Source organism: Myxine glutinosa, chromosome 1 (genome assembly GCF_964187855.1).
Source record: "Myxine glutinosa chromosome 1, kmMyxGlut1.1, whole genome shotgun sequence".
Lineage (NCBI taxonomy): Eukaryota > Metazoa > Chordata > Myxini > Myxiniformes > Myxinidae > Myxine > Myxine glutinosa.
The window spans coordinates 344,491,281-344,508,813 of record NC_136261.1 but is presented as its reverse complement, the minus strand read 5'-3'; positions in this window follow the sequence as shown (position 1 = coordinate 344,508,813).

The following is a 17,533-nucleotide window of genomic DNA, read 5'->3' as shown; positions in this document are numbered from 1 at the left end:
GCAGGAAACCACTTTTGCACTTGTATTAGTGTGGAAAAAACACTTTTCGCACTTGTGTTAGTGTTGAAAAACCACTTTTCGCACTTGTGTTAGTGTTGAAAAACCACTTTTCGCACTTGTGTTGGTGCAGGAAACCACTTTTGCACTTGTATTAGTGTGGAAAAACCACTTTTCACACTTGTGTTAGTGTTGAAAAACCACTTTTCGCACTTGTGTTAGTGTTGAAAAACCACTTTTCGCACTTGTGTTGGTGCAGGAAACCACTTTTGCACTTGTATTAGTGTGGAAAAACACTTTTCGCACTTGTGTTAGTGTTGAAAAACCACTTTTCGCACTTGTGTTAGTGTTGAAAAACCACTTTTCGCACTTGTGTTGGTGCAGGAAACCACTTTTGCACTTGTATTAGTGTGGAAAAAACACTTTTCGCACTTGTGTTAGTGTTGAAAAACCACTTTTCGCACTTGTGTTAGTGTTGAAAAACCACTTTTCGCACTTGTGTTAGTTTTGAAAAACCACTTTTCGCACTTGTGTTGGTGCAGGAAACCACTTTTACACTTGTATTAGTGTGGAAAAAACACTTTTCGCACTTGTGTTAGTGTTGAAAAACCACTTTTCGCACTTGTGTTAGTGTTGAAAAACCACTTTTCGCACTTGTGTTAGTGTTGAAAAACCACTTTTCGCACTTGTGTTGGTGCAGGAAACCACTTTTGCACTTGTATTAGTGTGGATAACCACTTTTCGCACTTGTGTTGGTGTTGAAAAACCACTTTTTGCACTTGTGTTAGTGTTGAAAAACCACATTTCGCACTGCGCGGCGAATGTCGTATACCAATTCCCCGATGGTCTCCTGGGGCTTCCTTTTTCGCACTGCGAGCTGAACTTTAACAAGCTCACTCTGCTGTTCCACGCCAAACCGTTTAATTAGGGCCGCACGGTGGTCCGACAACGTGATAGCACCCAGTGGTAAAGCCGTCAGGACCTCCGCGCCGTGCAGGGCTGCCACGAGGTGTACCCAATCCTCGTCCGGGTTCCAACCATTACCCCTACAGACGTGGTCGAATTGCGCCAGATACACCCTCAAATCGCTCTTGCCGTCATACGGCGTGAGCGGAACCTTATGGCCGCCCGACAGTCGGACCCCGTGTGCTGCTCCCTGTGGGGTTAACGCGGGGCTGAACCATTTGGACCCCCATTGTACACTACCTCCTGGGGCCTCGCGTGCATCCCCTGTACCTCTAAAGACTACCCCGGTCGGTGTTGATGCCTGGGCCGCCTCTTCGCAACCCGCTACCCATTCCATACTCGCACACCCCTGTGCACAAACACCTTTCGCACACCCCATCATCGGACACCCATGCGCACACTCTCTCTCCACGCACTCTGTAACGGTCATAAACCTTTCACGCCATAAACCTTTCACGAATAGCATCCGCCTTTCACGAACGCCCGGGTCTATTCCCTCTCCCAAGCTCGTCGAACCTCCCCTCACATCAAACACATTTCTACCATTATCGCCACTCATACCTCAGAGTGTCTTCCTCCTTGCTTCTCCTCCGCCACCTGCAAACTCTTTATTTGGTTAGCAAGCACGTCATCACGATGTGAACACAGACCTTGCACATATTCCATCACCTCCTCCTTTATTTATTTTTTTAGTCTCCCTCCGTCTCTTCTTAATTTCACTCATCCCTTCTTCTACTTCCTCTAACTTTTGTTTCACCCCTTCTATCTCCCGATGCGCCCCCGCAATTTCTCCTTCTAAGACCACCCTGGCCGTCTCTATATGTGTCCTAACCTCTCGTTCCCTCGTCCCCAACGTCTCTACCACCTAATCTATCCTTCTTCTCAGCCCCTCATGCACCATCTGACATTCTTTCTTTGTCGCTATAAGTTCCTTTTTTATTTCCCTTTGTGCCGCTTTCAGCCCCCCTATCACGTCTGTATTCTTCCCCACTTGCTCCCTTAATTCCTGCTGTCCCACTGTCAGCTTCTCTACCTCCCGAGTCAATTCTTCTATACCCCCATGTAATCTGGCCATACTCTTCCTCAACTCCCTCTCCACGCGCTCCTCGCACTGCTTCACCTCATCGCGTACCAATGTGACTTCGTCGCTCAGCCCTCGCCTTATGTCCTCCCCCATCTCTTTTATTTCCATTTTTCGACGCCACTCTTAATTTTTCCAATTGATTCTTTTGGGCGTCCATTTTGTTTTCCAATTTTTGCATATCCCTGGTGGATTTGTCACTTTGCACCTCGAAGCATGCTCTGATTTGCGCCATTAATATGCCCATATCCATTTGCGCCGCGGGCTCGGCTCTCGCCGCCACGTGTGAGGTGCCGCCATTTTCTACCCCTGCTGCCGGCCCCTCATAAATTTCCTCCTGTTCTACCAACCCTTCCTGTAGGTCCTGGGTCATTAATTCTTCCTGATCGTCTACCTCATCTTCTACCCCCACCGGCATTCGACCGTCTTGGCTAGCCATAGTACGAATATAAATTTTGCTTTTATACTAAATTTCGTCCGCTCGCAATTTGGAGCCAATTCGTCCAAAAAAATTTGGTTAGGGTTCCAAATCGCACTCCTGACACCAAATGTTACGGTTCTCCACCGCCCTTCTTACCCTTGAAAAGGGGGGATTAATCCCCTTGTTCTTTCTAGGCTCGAGAGACTTGAAACGCCTCTTCCGGACAAACGCAAGGTAGGGTTTCGTGACCAAGTCTCGCTCGTACCTAAGTTCCTGCGCCACCACGAAAGTGGGGAAGCAAGCCTCACATGAGCCACGTGTGATTTGTGTACACTGAGCGGATTGAGTACCACGTGGTCCGTGCAGTTTTTAGTAGTGGAACCCGTTTCGAGCGGTTTTATTCGTACCATGCTTAGTCAATGAGGAAATCACAGGAACGATCGAATGGAAAGGAAGAACACAGGTTTAATTATTATTCCCACACGTATGTACAATGATCGGTATGCAGAGACACAGAGCAGCACTTAAGCAGTCTTATCCTTATTGCCAAGACTCGGGCCCATCACACTCACACAGGGAATTGCAGGCAGGTTGATGTTCCGGACAAACGTGTCGATGTGGTCGTCCAGGAACGGCCCCGTCCGGCTCTCCACGGACCCAGCACGTCCCGCAAAGATGGCAAGCAGGCGGTGGAAGGATCCTCGTAGCGCGTCTCCCGAACAAAAGGCAGCCAATGAGGTAGGAAGGAAAATACGCATCTCAGCGCGGCTGGCGGTTACACAGCTGTTATCACTCGCGTAACTTAATGCACTGTATGCGGCTCGGCTTCAAGCTCAACCGAGCGTTGCTTTATATGAGCGCGTATTCTGGTTCATGCGCTTCTTTCTTCACTCAATGCCAACTCAGTCCTCATACCACTCTCTTCAATCCAGCTGCTCGCGAGTCCTCCTGAGTCCTCTTGGGGTCCTTGCGCAACCGCTTAAAGTGATATGCCCCGAACCTTCTCGAACCTTCCAACCACGCCCTGTGACACAGTGCTGCCACCACACCCTCTGAGCCCTGAATGGCGGCTCACGCTTACTGTCAGCTTCTCTGCCGCCCTCATTCGGCCCCGCCCCGACCCTCCTCGGCCTGCCTCTGGTTCATTTTGGCGCGAATTAACACAAGTCAGCACAAAGAGGCATGAGGCTAGGAAGGTGGGATAGTCAGTCGAAGTAGGACCTATTCTCCTTACTCTACTCAACGCAGAACTAACATAGGAAAAAGAATAAGCTCACAAATACTAAGAGATAACTACACTATCGCGAGGCTACATGTTGCTTGTGTGACTAACTATGAAGGGGAATTTTAACCTTTATTATAGACTGTTACCAAAACTCAAAACCGCAACACCATATATATATACTGGCTGAGGTACCTGGCTTCGCCCAGGTTGAATAAGAATAAGACAAATATATGATGAAAAGAACATGTTGAAGGAGCTGTGCTCCAACGCGAGTTGAAAGAATTGACGCGACCAAAGATGGAAATTCGTCCGAGTAGGTTTAATAAATGTATCACACTTGGGTACTCTGAAAAGCCCGTTTATCGGGCAGCAATATATATACACATTTATGTCGGGAAGTTTGCCTGGCAAAAGCTATACCGGGCATGCCCGGGTATCAAGGGCGAGCCTTGGAAAGGCGAGTCTGGACCTGCCCGGGTGTGTTTGGCTGCGGCCTGGCAAGTCGAGGCTGGGCGTGCCCGGGCGCTCTGGACGAGCACTGGAAAGGCGATAGCGGGCATGCCCGGACGCTCTGGGCGAGCCCTGGAAAGGCGATAGCGGGCATGCCCGGACGCTCTGGGCGAGCCCTGGAAAGGCGATAGCGGGCATGCCCGGACGCTCTGGGCGAGCCCTGGAAAGGCGAGAGCGGGCATGCCCGGGAAAGACGAGACCGGGCGTGCCCGGGAGGTTCGGGCGTGCCCGGGAACAGTGAGTCCGGGCATGCCCGGGAGAGGCGCGTCTGGCCGTGTTCTGGCCGGTGCAAGGCGATTGTGTGCATCCAGCGGTAACCGCTACAATGTATATTTTAGAGCAATATCACAGTACATTTCCTACATGACGTTTTGTCAATTGTCAATTTCTCAAAACCTCTTGGTATACAACATTTCTGGTTTTCTTACTTGGTGCCAAGAAATAAAGAGTGCTTGGTTTTCCAACCCTCGAGCAGCCCACGTACGGCTGGCCATGGGAAGTACCCGGCATTGCCGGGCGGGCGAAGGGAGGGGATGGGGAAGGGGAGGGGAGGGGAACGGGGGGGGAGGGGAGGAGAGGGTGGGGAGGGGAGAAGAGGGGGGAGGGGGAGGGGGAGGAGAGACGAGAGAAGAGGGGGGGATTGGGAGGGGGAGGGGGGAGGGAGAAAGGGGGAGGGGGAGGGGGGGTGGGGGGAGGGGAGAGGGAGGGGGGAGGGGGAGGGGGAGGGGGAGGGGGAGGGATGGGGATTCAGTTTAATTCAGTTATCATATTTCAGTTTTTTCTTTTTCATAAATTTGCAAAACTTTCTAAAATCCTTTTTTCTCTTCGTCATTATGGTGTATTGAGTGTAGCTTGATGAGGGAAAAAATGAATTTAAACGATTTCAGCATAAGGCTGCAACATAACAAAATGTGAAAAAAGTGAAGAGGTCTGAATACTTTCTGAATGCACTGTGTATATATATATTATATATATATAATATACACACACACATATACATGTACATCCGCTGGTGTTCAGCTCCAGTACTATGGGTGCCGTCTTCGTCAAGGACTGGACTGGTTTAATGATGATTGCGTTTAATCTCAATTTCAACATCAATCTTACAGACAGTGTATTAACAATAATAACATTTATTTTATATAGCGCTTTTCAAGAAGCCCAAAGACGCTTTGACAGTGTACAAAAAACAAGTGCAAAAAGACAAAAATCAACAGGTAAATAATCAAGCAAGAGGAAGGAGAAGGAGAAAAGATAGTCAGGGGTTAAATGCTGTGTGTTAAATCTTGAATGCAGTGTTGAACAGGTGGGTCTTGAGTGATGTTTTGAATGTGGTGAGTGAGGAGGAGTCTCTGATGGTGTGAGGTAGTGAGTTCCAGAGGGTGGGAGCAGCGATGGAGAAGGCCCTGTCCCCCCAGGATTTGAATTTGGTCCGCATGGGGGGGGGGGGGTCGGGAGGTTGGTACCAGCAGAGCGGAGGTTGCGGGTGGCAGTGTGTCTGGAGAGGAGGTCAGTCAGGTAGGATGGGGCCAGGTTATGGAGGGCTTTGTAGGTCAAGAGGAGGATTTTTTACTGGATTCTCTGGGGGATGGGGAGCCAGTGAAGCTTGACGGGGGTGATGTGGTCACGGGTCCGGGAATGAGTGAGTAGACGGGCAGCGGAGTTCTGAATGTATTGGAGTTTATTGATGATTATTGAGGGTGAACCAAAGAGGAGGCTGTTGCAGTAGTCCAGACGGGAGGTGATGAAGGCGTGGATGAGGGTTTCTGCAGCCGTGGAGGAGAGGGATGGACGGAGACGGGCAATGTTTTTCAGGTGAAAGAAGGCTGTCTTTGTGATCTGTTTAGTGTATTTGTCGAAGGAGAGGGTTTGGTCAAAGATGATGCCAAGATTCCGGATGTGAGGGGAGGTGGATACTGGGAAACCGTCGATGTTGAGGGCAAAGTTATGGGTGGATTTGGTGAGCGTTTTTGGGCCAATGATGATTATTTCAGATTTATCATAGTTAAGTTTGAGGAAGTTGATTTGAAGCCAGGATTTTATTTCAGTGATGCAGTTTGTCAGGATAGAGTGGGTGGCGGTGGAGATGGACTTGGTGGAGATGAAAAGCTGGATGTCATCGGCGAAGCAGTGGAATTGGAGACCATGACGGCAGATTAAGTGACCAAGGGGGGACAGGTACAGGATGAAGAGGAGGGGGCCAAGAACTGAACCTTGGGGGACACCTTGGGGGAGGGGAGCAGTGGGGGATTTGCAGTTATTGATGGAGATGAACTGGCGTCGTATTGTATTGGCATTGCGTTGTTTGACGTCATTTATGCTTGTAAACCCAAATACAACTTGCATGTATTGCCTTGTGATAATTTATCTGCAACGAATAACAGCCACGTCGTAAAATACAAATAAGCAAGTACATCAACAAACACATCTGCCATCTGTTTACAAACCTCATCAATATTTATCTGATCACATGGATTATTTTATCTGAAGAAATGTTGTAAGCCAATCTTAGCCCATTATCACTGGACCCATGGCTTTCATAACTAATGTGAGGATCATCACTGACCTATAGACTTTGTCTAAAATATGTAATTTGGTAACCAGTGCAGGTACACAAAACATTAGAGTTCATAGAATGAGATGACTTTTACATTCTTGCCACAATTATTTGAAGGTTATTATGAAGGCCATATAATTACATTGACAGTCTACTATTTTCTCAAGCGGCCTGCACTTCCAAAGCTTTCTCAACAGTCTTTCATGTGAAATATAAATTGACTCTAACTGTTAACAAGCATGTGAACTGTTAACAAAAAACACTAACTGTTAACTCTAACTGTGAACAAAACACTGACTCTAAGCTGTGGAATATAAATGGACTCCATGGTAAAATGGACTCTAACTGTTCATTGATCTGGGTTACACATAAACAAGTCTTATTTCAGTTCCTTTATTGACCAAAACACACGTTTTTATCAATAACCTTAATTGTTACTCTCTACTATACTAAAAGCTGTCTCGCCGAAGGTGTTGGTTGCCATGCCAGGCTTTGATCTCACAGAACCCATATGCAGACATTCAGCATTGTAGCATTCAAATCACTCATGCCGTGAACTCTCCAAATTGGGCCTTGCATCATCATTGAAAGCATGTTTTAGTGTAACAATCGTACTGTTCTGATGGTGTTCATCCTCATGCTGGTATAAAGGTTTTTTTTTTCCAATCGAGCATCATTCATATATGCTCAACAATGGAACTCACTGTTTAAGATATGCACACCTCATCAAATTTGTTTTTCTCATCTCTCCTTTTCCAGTTGCGTTTACAGCTTATTCTTCTTATTATTTAAACAAATAAGTACATGAGACATTGTTTAATCGATTTATTTCATTGATTAATTGCAGAGGTGGAAGCCTGAGATGGGTGGGGGAGAAATGGAGGTTGAAGTGAAATTACAAAGGAGGTGGCAGTGGAGAGATGGAAGTTTGAAAAGGGTGGAAGGAGGTTGAAACCTGAACTGGGACATGTGGATGGAAGAGAAAAAACATAACATAAGTACACAACCATGCATTGGCACACTTTTCAGACTTGGTGTTGACCTTCATTGACATACTTGCTTGCAGTTTTAGATGCGCATTAAGTTCGCACAGATTTCTCATCTGATTTGCAGCACAGAATACGCTTGTAAGCAGTCATAAACTCAGGACTTTTCGAATATAAAAATGGATTGAATGTCGAATTTATGTCTCCAAGCCATATTAGGAATAAAAACAGTGGACCTGGCACGCAAGTCATGCAAAATATCTGTATAGCATAACATATAAAAAATGGAAGCCAACAGGCAATGAAAACGCCCATTACAAGGCTGAGCGTTTTCAATGCTCGCCGCTCGCTCGAGGAGAATGATTGTTGGTTGCGCTTCGACCCCGCTTCACCACCTGTCCCCGCATTATCAGAACTCTTTTTCACGGTTCCTTGGCCAATTATTCGAGCCTGGAAAGGATGGAAAATAGTGCGTATTGTGTGAAATGCAAGTCCATTATAGCTCGAGTCATTCAGCAAATGGAAAATAAACATTGGGAAAATACCCCTGGCGCTCACCTGGTAGAATAAACAGTATACAACACTGACTAAAAGTATTTTAAACCAATTTCAATGCTTGCTAGAAGACAAGGCAGCATGTAGAAGCATACTACCATAATCCTAAGACTTTAAATAAACAAACAAAAAAATACCTATTTGGGATGCACCCCCCTCCCACCCCGTACATGGGAGGGGGGTGCATCCCAAATGTGGGATGGATACCTCCTCAGATACCAATTTTTTCAATGCCTTGAGCAAACATTGGTACATCACGGATGATGAAGGTTGTGGTGAAGTTTCATCAACATTGTGTGTGCAGGTTCTGAGAAAAAAGCAAATACCTATTTTGGGGGGCATGCCCCCCCCCCCCCATAGACCACCTTAGACCCTGGTTTTTTTTAAATGCCATGAACAAACTTTAGTCACAACACAGCAAATATCATTTGTGCCAAATTTGGTCGCAATCCCATCAGCTGTTTCGGAGAAGAAGTTAAGTGTTTACGGACGTGGTGGCGGACTGACTGACGGACTGACGGAGGACTGACGGACCATCGCATAAGCTCCTCTGAACTTCGTTCCAGGTCAGCTAAAAATATCTTCATCGTACTACATGCCAATCTATGATGATAAGGGGCATTCTTGATCGATATGCATCATCTCAGTTGCCAGTCACTGTGATCGTTTTCGTGTCAACAGTTGCTTTCAATGATTAATTTTATGAAATGTGCGACCAACCCATCCTTATACATGGGTTAATTCCACCAAATTCCTGTCCAGTGTACTTACAAACCCCAACCCTGCCAAAGCGAAGCAAAGAACATGAAAGTTGGTGTTGGATTTTGATTTGCATTAATACACCACTGAGGATACCCATCAGTTCCACATGCATGCAACAATATGAAAACAAATTCTGAAATAAATATTATCAAGGTGTAAACTGATACAAAATAACACCATTTAGCATGAAAATATTATGAATAAAGATCAAAACAAGTTGCATTTTCTGAAGAGTGGCAAGCCTTACGTTGGGAAAAACATTAAAAATTCCTGGCACATGAAGCTCGCTCGACTCAATGTGTTTCAAAAACGCTTTGATTCCAACTAAAATTCTGACAATTATTAATAACTTTTCTGACATCTTGAAAACGATGAAATTTGATGGTGGAATAGCATAACTGGTCATTGACACGAAAGGTACTTGCCTTTCAGTGTGCATTCTTCAAATATGTCATGGAGAAAGCAAGCCCGAAAGTAACAGCGGTGTAGCCAGGATTGTAAAATATTATAAACCACAAACACACATAATTAGCTTTTTAAACAGTCGCCAATGATGATTATAACATTAAACAAAGAAATTTGGAGGAATTCAGACATCAGCGAGGCAAATTTTTCTTACAGAACTGAGAGAAGATCTACTGTAATCTATATACCTCACAAGGGTTGGGGACATACTGTTTTGTTGGAAGAGACTTTCCCCCCCCCATAGACCACCTTAGACCCCCCCATAGACCACAAAAGCAGGGGCTTTTGATATTTGATGCTCATTTTAACAATCGGTTTGTTTTTGTTTCACACTGAATAAAAAACGTAATGGTAGAGCATGGCGATTGTGATACCTGACAGGTTCGACGATATGTTTAGCATGAACAGCATATAAATCAAAATGTGTGTGGAGAGTCAGCTGCCGTACCATCGTAATGACATCAGACGTAATCACATCAACCGGTCATGTGACCAGATCCTCAGCTCTGATTGGTATACGTTTGAGGGGACATACATACATACAGAAGGACAAACATTGTTCTAGACGGCTTTGCTCCATGGGCTATTCCATAAAAATTAAGCAGTGATGTGCTGATCCAGCATATGCTCCCATATATATATATATATATATATATATATATATATATATATATATATATATATATTGTCGTGCGACTCCGGTTAACACCAGAAGGTCGCGGATAGGCCTAAATGGATTTAATTGAGGCCACAGCCAAACACGGATTTTACTATGGTCACGCGGGAGGAAGAAGGAAATTGGAAGCTGTGCAAGCGCATACCTGTGGAAGGCAAACAAACTCAAGTGGCAAACAAGATTTTAAAGGAATGGAAAATAATACAAGCGTTTATTGAAATAAGAATCGCCAGAAACGCGATGATAATCAAATAATGTAACTAAATTGGGGTCCCACACACTGACGACAAATAAAGACACAGGAATAGATTAAAGGAAAATAAGTGTCTCGTCGTGTAAAATGGAATGGAGATTGGCCTTATCTGTCCCTCGTCTTCAATCTCCAGCGTGGAACATGGCTCCGTTCGGCCCCGAGGCACCCACGAGGCCCCTCGCTCCAGCACCACAGCACTGAGCACCGCTCCAAGCACAAGCACCGCTCCAAACACCACGAGGTCGATCTTCCCACATGATCGATAAGCCAACTCTCAAGCCAACTCAACCAGGGCCAAGACTGCGAGCCAACGCAACCAGGGACAGGACTCTCTCCACTCGAGATCGCACCGGGACTGCCAGGGCCAGGAATCTGCCAGACGAAACTGCACAAGCAAGAAGAGGCCGATGTCCAAGAGCCGAAGCTGTGCAAACGAGAACCGGATGTGCTCTCGCTCGAACTCTCGTTCAGCGCACCCTTAAATAACCTTGCGGTGGTGACGTCATCCTCGGCGCGCCACCCAATCAGTGCCCTCCACCGACTCACAGGCCTGTAGCGTGGTCATACCTCGTGCTACCCGAGGCCTGCCGGAGGTGTAGCTGGCTGCGGCTCATGCGGTGGTGCCCTGAACTGGCTTCCTTTCCGTTTTCTTCCTAATAGCCCAGCGGCTAAGTCGAAAAATATGGCAGTATATTTCACTTAGTGGAGAAATTATGAAACTTTGCACACAGGTTGGGGACCCCAGTAGGAACATTTTTCGATTAGGACCCAACTCAGCATAGGCCAAAGGTCAACAACTTTGTCAAATTTCTAAAATCCTCAATTTTCATCTGATTGACTTGAAATTTGAAGAGCATTTACATGTCAGGTCACTGAATACAACCACCAATTATTTTTGAGGTCAACATAGGCCAAAAGGTCAACATAGGCAAAAGGTCAACAACTTTGTCAAATTTCTAAAATCCTCAATTTTCATCTGATTGACTTGAAATTTGAAGAGCATTTACATATCAGGTCACTGAATACAACTACCAATTATTTTTGAGGTCAACATTGGCCAAAAGGTCAACATATGCCAAATTTCTAAAATCCTCAATTTTCATCCGATTGACTTGAAAAGGAACGATCTTGAATGACCTGGACATGGTTTATGGTTTTCCACCTGTAAAAGAAAACATGCGTTAATACAATAATGATAACGAACTTTGATGTCTGCAAAGAACTTTCTTGCATAAAAAAGGAAATCTTCTGTCTTAACCTAAACTAATGCAAACAGATGGCAGCATTGAAATAATATGGGGTGCTAAGTAAATTCATATGGGGTGCTAACTGATCACCTGTTCACCCAAATTGTCATTGGGGGGGGGGGGGGGGGGGTTAGCCACTGCAATCGTATTTCTATCGGCCACCAGGGGGCGCTTCAGAGTTTGGTCCTAATCGAAAAATGTTCCTACTGGGGTCCTCCACCTGTCTGCAAGGTTTCATAATTTCTCCACAAAGAGAAATATTTTTCGACTTAGCCGCTGGGCTATAAGTCTTCGTCAGGGAAGGGATTTATTTAATGTTGCACTAAGGACCTAACTACATGTCTATGTTGGTGTGCATTGCCATAAGGGACAAAGGTTTAGCTACCAGGTGTGAAACACAGGGGCGCTACTCTTTAATCCCTATGCTACTAACCACTCAAACATCCTGGTATGTCCACAGATATACTCTTAACCGACAAAACGCCTACAGATGAAACTTATTACAAGGTAGATTCCTTACCGCGACAGACGAAGCACGTTACCTACACAGATCTATCTGGCTCTACATATTGCTACCCATCCGACATAACAATATATATATATATATATATATATATATACTAGCTTGGCTCGGCTCGCTACGCTCGCCTCACCAAGCGTCGATACAATTGAAGTTGAAAAAAAAAATTCCCCAAAACATTCCCAGAAAAAAAAAAAAATTGGAAAATTTTTCAAAAAGAATACCATTAGGACATACCGATGGGAGAGATATGTGCATTCCAGAAGTTTGGTACGATTTCACAAAAGTTTGAGAAAGTAGTTCAGTGACAACACAGGACAGGACAGACGCTGCACAAATATATATATATATATATATATATATATATATATATATATTTTATATTACGTTTATAGGGGGTAGGCAATTAAATACCATAGGGCCAGGTAGAATTGTAGAGCTTACCATGCTCTGGATGTTGCGATGAAGAAGAAGAACCCCCGCCCCCCATGTACCATAAGTAGGGAATACGTTAGACCGGATGTCGTGTAAGAGTGTATTTTTGTCCCCATGACGATGGATGGGGATAGGTTCATTAGTTAGAGATTAATGGTAAATCTCCTGTATGTAAATTGCCTCTGAAAGCTTTTCCTGTGTTCCTTATGACACTACAGCACACACACATAGCCAAGCCAAGCAATCGTGTATAATAAACAATAAATAAATAAAAACCGGAACCAGGACATCATTCAGCTACCGCTGATACCATCAATCTGGTGATCAAAAAGGCTGGCAAGTGGCCATGAGGCCACGCCCCAAAGAGCAGTGATTGGTCCGGTACCATCGAGCAAGTGAGATAGCACTCGCTGATAGGAACGTGCATGACGTCATCAGATGACATAAGAGGTCTGCAAACAAAAAAGCGGTGGTCCCAACATTTTGTCCACCTGGCTTTGGGGTTCGTTGTAGAACAGTCAAATTCATTACATCTCTTGGGTCCTGGCTTTGGTGGTGAGCAGACGTGGAAATTTACTGCTCTTGCGCCAGAGACATTGATCACGAGCATTCACAGTTATACTCTCTCCGGGCTGGCCTCCATTACGAGCAGTTCTACATCCCTCTCGCTTCCTGGGGTTCGTGGAGGGAGGACGCACATTTTGTCCTTGTGGTCTCTGGTTTTCATCGGTTCGAGCGAATGCATTGTCCTTTCAATGGCTCGTCGGTGCTGGCTGTGCGTTGTCTGGGTGCTGTGTAAGGCAGATGGCGAGGACAAGCGTGGCTGGCGTGAATATATATATATATATATATATATATATATATATATATATATATATATATATATATATATATATATATATATATATATATATATATATATTATATACATATCTATATCTACTAGAGTGACTCGGCGTGCTCAGCGCCCCTCACCACACGTCATTTCAGAGGGATAGGCATTTTTGGTCTTTTGGGTCTTCATGGTGTTTTGGGTCTTCAGGGCCATTTGGGTCTTCAGGGTATTTTGGATACTCTGGACTTTTAAGGGTATTTTGGGTCTTTGGGTGTTTTGGATATTTGGGGTATTTTGGGTCTTCGGTGTCTTCAGGGGCTTTTTAGTCTTAAGGGTCTTTTGTTTCCTCTGAGTCTTTAAGAGTCTTTGGGGGTATTTTGGTTCTTCAGGGTATTTAAGGGTATTTTGGGTCGAAAAGGTCTTTAAGGGTCTTCAGGATCTTTGGGTTATTTTGGGTCTTCAGGGTGTTTTGGGTCTTTGGGGTCTTCAGGTCTTTGGGGTATTTTGGGTCTTCAGTGACTTTTGGGTCTTCAGGGTCTTCAGCACCAATTGGATCTTCAGGGTCTTTTGGATCATCTGTGCCTTTAAGGGTATGTTGGGTCTTTGTGGTCTTTGGGGTCTTTGGGGTCTTTGGGGTCTTCGGGGTCTTCAGGGCCTTTGGGGCTTTCAGGGTATTTGTGGTCTTCAGTGTGTTTTGGGTCTTCAGTGTCTTTTGGGTCTTTTGGATCTTCTGGGTATTTTGGGTCTTCGGTGTCTTCAGGGGCTTTTTTGTCTGAAGGGTCTTTTGTTTCCTCTGGGTCTTTAAGAGTCTTTGGGGTATTTTGGTTCTTCTGGATCTTTAAGTGTCTTCTGGACCATTACGATCTTTAAGGGTCAGTTCGTGTTTGGTTTGACTAAGGTGGCCAAATTTTTCCATTAAACCCCTGTTTGACTTATTGGTAAAAATGAACTAACTCAAGTGTAACTTATTTGCAGATAATAATATGGCATCGACAGTGAAGCTTGTTGACCCAAAGATGTGACCTCCTCCTATCATCACACATGCGGATTGGTTGAAATGTATCATTTGTCAGGAAGGCACTAATGAAAAGCTCTGTTGCCCAGCCAACTCAAAGCGCATTGACATTGGAGCAGGTTATACAAGCTTTGCGAATGATTTCATGTCCTTCTACTCTGCTGGTTGCTTGCCCAACACCCTTTCCCAACAAACATGAGGAAGCAGACAGCCGTGTGATGCTTCATGTTGCTGATGCAGCTAAACAACCCAACACTGTTCTCATCCGTACTGTGGACAGTGATGTAGTTGTTCTGGCAGTGTATGTATTTCAAAAGCTACACGTGACACTGGATGCTCTATGGGTGGCGTTCAGCACAGGCTCATGATATCTCAGCTGCAATTGGTCCTGAGAAGTCCATTGACTTCCAATGTTTTACGCCATTACTGGCTGCGATACGACCTCTTGCTTTGCTGGCAAAGGAAAGAAGACTGCTTGGGATACATGGAGCATGTGCCCTGAAGTTACAATGGAGTTAAAGAAGCTGATGGAACAACCACAAATGTCAGATGTTGATGCTGCTATGGATGTTCTGGAGAGATTCGTCGTACTTCTTTATGACCGAACAAGTTCTAAACACCATGTTGATAAGCTCAGGATCGACCTATTCACAGGAAAAGGCAGAGACGTGAGCAACATTCCAACGACCAAGGGTGCTCTACTTCAGCACACGAGACGAGCAGTATACCAGGCCAGTCACATCTGGAGTCAGGTGCTTGAAGCAAAGGATACGTACGCCTCCACAACCAGACGGATGGGGATGGACTCGTCGTAGTGATGGACCCTGGGATGTTCTTTGCAGCAGTCCTCCTGAAGCCAGCAGAGTTTGCAGAGAACTTATTCGATGCCGTTGTACCAAAGGCTGTCGAACAAACTGCAAATGCACAAAAGTAGCTCTGCTGTGTACAGCTTTGTGCGAACGTGGGGGTTCTTGCCATGATCAGTTCATGTGATATCTGGCATTCCACATTTGATGGTAAGCCTAACTGACTCATGGCATATTGGTATCTACAACAACAAGCATTCTGAGTATTCCGCTGCAATACATGTCCCCTTCCGGCAGTCTGTCGTCCGGAAAACTGTTGGGGAAATTACCAAAGTTCAAAGTGCCATAACTTAGTCAAAAATGATCGAAACGTCGTGAAGTTCGAAATTGATCTGTAACTTATCATGAGGAAACCATGTACCAAGTTTGAAATCATTGGCATTAAGAGTTTAGAAAAAAAGTCCGGAAAACTGTTCTTTGTGTGACGGACTGACAGACTGACAGACGGAGGGACGGAGTGCAAACCAATAGTCCCCTCTGGTGTACACGGGTAGGGGACTAATAAGTAACTCGGCTTCATATTCGTTTTGACTGTTATTTTTTTATAGCACTAAAAGTTTAATTTACGGTATAGTATAGGTATCTTATATTTCATCAATACTACAGAAAGCAATACAAAGACCGCCAAATTTTGTGTCTCTGTAAACTGGAAAAGGGCACATATGTTCCAAAAGTGGTGGAAGACGAGATCACACATACTCAATATTGCCTTCTTTGAATTATATGACCCAAAAAACCTATATATAGGCACCATAATTAAGATTTTATGCCTCTTGGTTGTTGAGTTATATGGTATTTTAGTATTAGACGGCATTTAGTATTAAACGGCATTAGACTGAGCCACAGCCGTCATATGCCAAAACTGGGATGGCACTATATCTATTTTTTCTTGTAATGGCCTACTGATGATATGTACCAAGTTTGATGCTTTTATCAAAAAGTGCGCGATTCTTCCCCCTATCTGCTCTATATTCATGGGCATGTCATGCAAACACAGATGTAACTAGAATGGCACTCGGAAGAGCGCATAGCGCTGCCAGGCTCAACAGTTTACGTTTTGTAACCCGCTGATAGATCAGATGTGGATTCGGACCTGAACCAAAATCAAATCGGCTTGTTCTTGTGGCCGATCCAACTCGTCCACCTAGTTTTGTCATAATGCATCCACAACTTTTTTTAAATATCATGTTATTGATCGGTTTTAGCCCGATCATTCAATAGTGAAGAAACACTTTAAAAAATTATCTGATCCAAATGCGGATTCGAATCTTCACCAAAATCCAATCAATTCTTCCTTGTTACGTACCCAACCTGTACACAAAGTTTCTTCCGAATCAGTCCACAACTTTGTTTTTTTGTTTGTTTGTTTTTTAAACAAACAGTGGTGGATACATATCCTCCATCCACCTTCAGTGACGGAGGTAAATACATGTTACCTGTCCAACCTGCTGATCAAGATATTTCAGGAAACATAATCTGGGAAAAATAAGAATAAGTGATCTAAAATCGATTTGTCGAGCATATATGCACAAGTAATATGCATTTTGGTGATAAATTACGTATCATATTTGATCTTTGATCAAATTTCGAGCAAAATTTGAGGTTGGTTAAAAATAAAAATTATTCGTCTGTATTTATATTCAAAAGCGAATATATTTATTTGCGTTACTAAAATACTCTTTAACTCTTCATCCTTCAAGTAGCACTTATGAATCTTAATATAAGCTTTTACGGTGAGTGCGTACACGGACATGATTTAAATACACTCACCTGTCGTTCGGCTTCTTTTAACACCCGTGAGTAAACGAACACCATGATTGAGAGAGGCATGTAGAAAACGATGACAGATGAGATGGCGGTGTAAAGCTTTCCGCTCACATACTCACAACAATCTGGATCTGCATAGCAGGCCTGCGCTGCTGGATCGTCAGATTTGAACCATCCGAGCATGATGGGAATGACTGATATAGCAGTGGATAAAAGCCACACTCCACCAATCAACAGACGGGCACGGAGAGGTGTCATGAGCTCTTTGTAGCGCAGAGGCGAAGTAATGGCCACGTAGCGGTCTATGGCGATCACGCACAGGGTCTCGATGCTTGCTACTCCACAAATGATATCGACAATGTTCCACAAGACGCAAATAGTCGGACCAAAGATC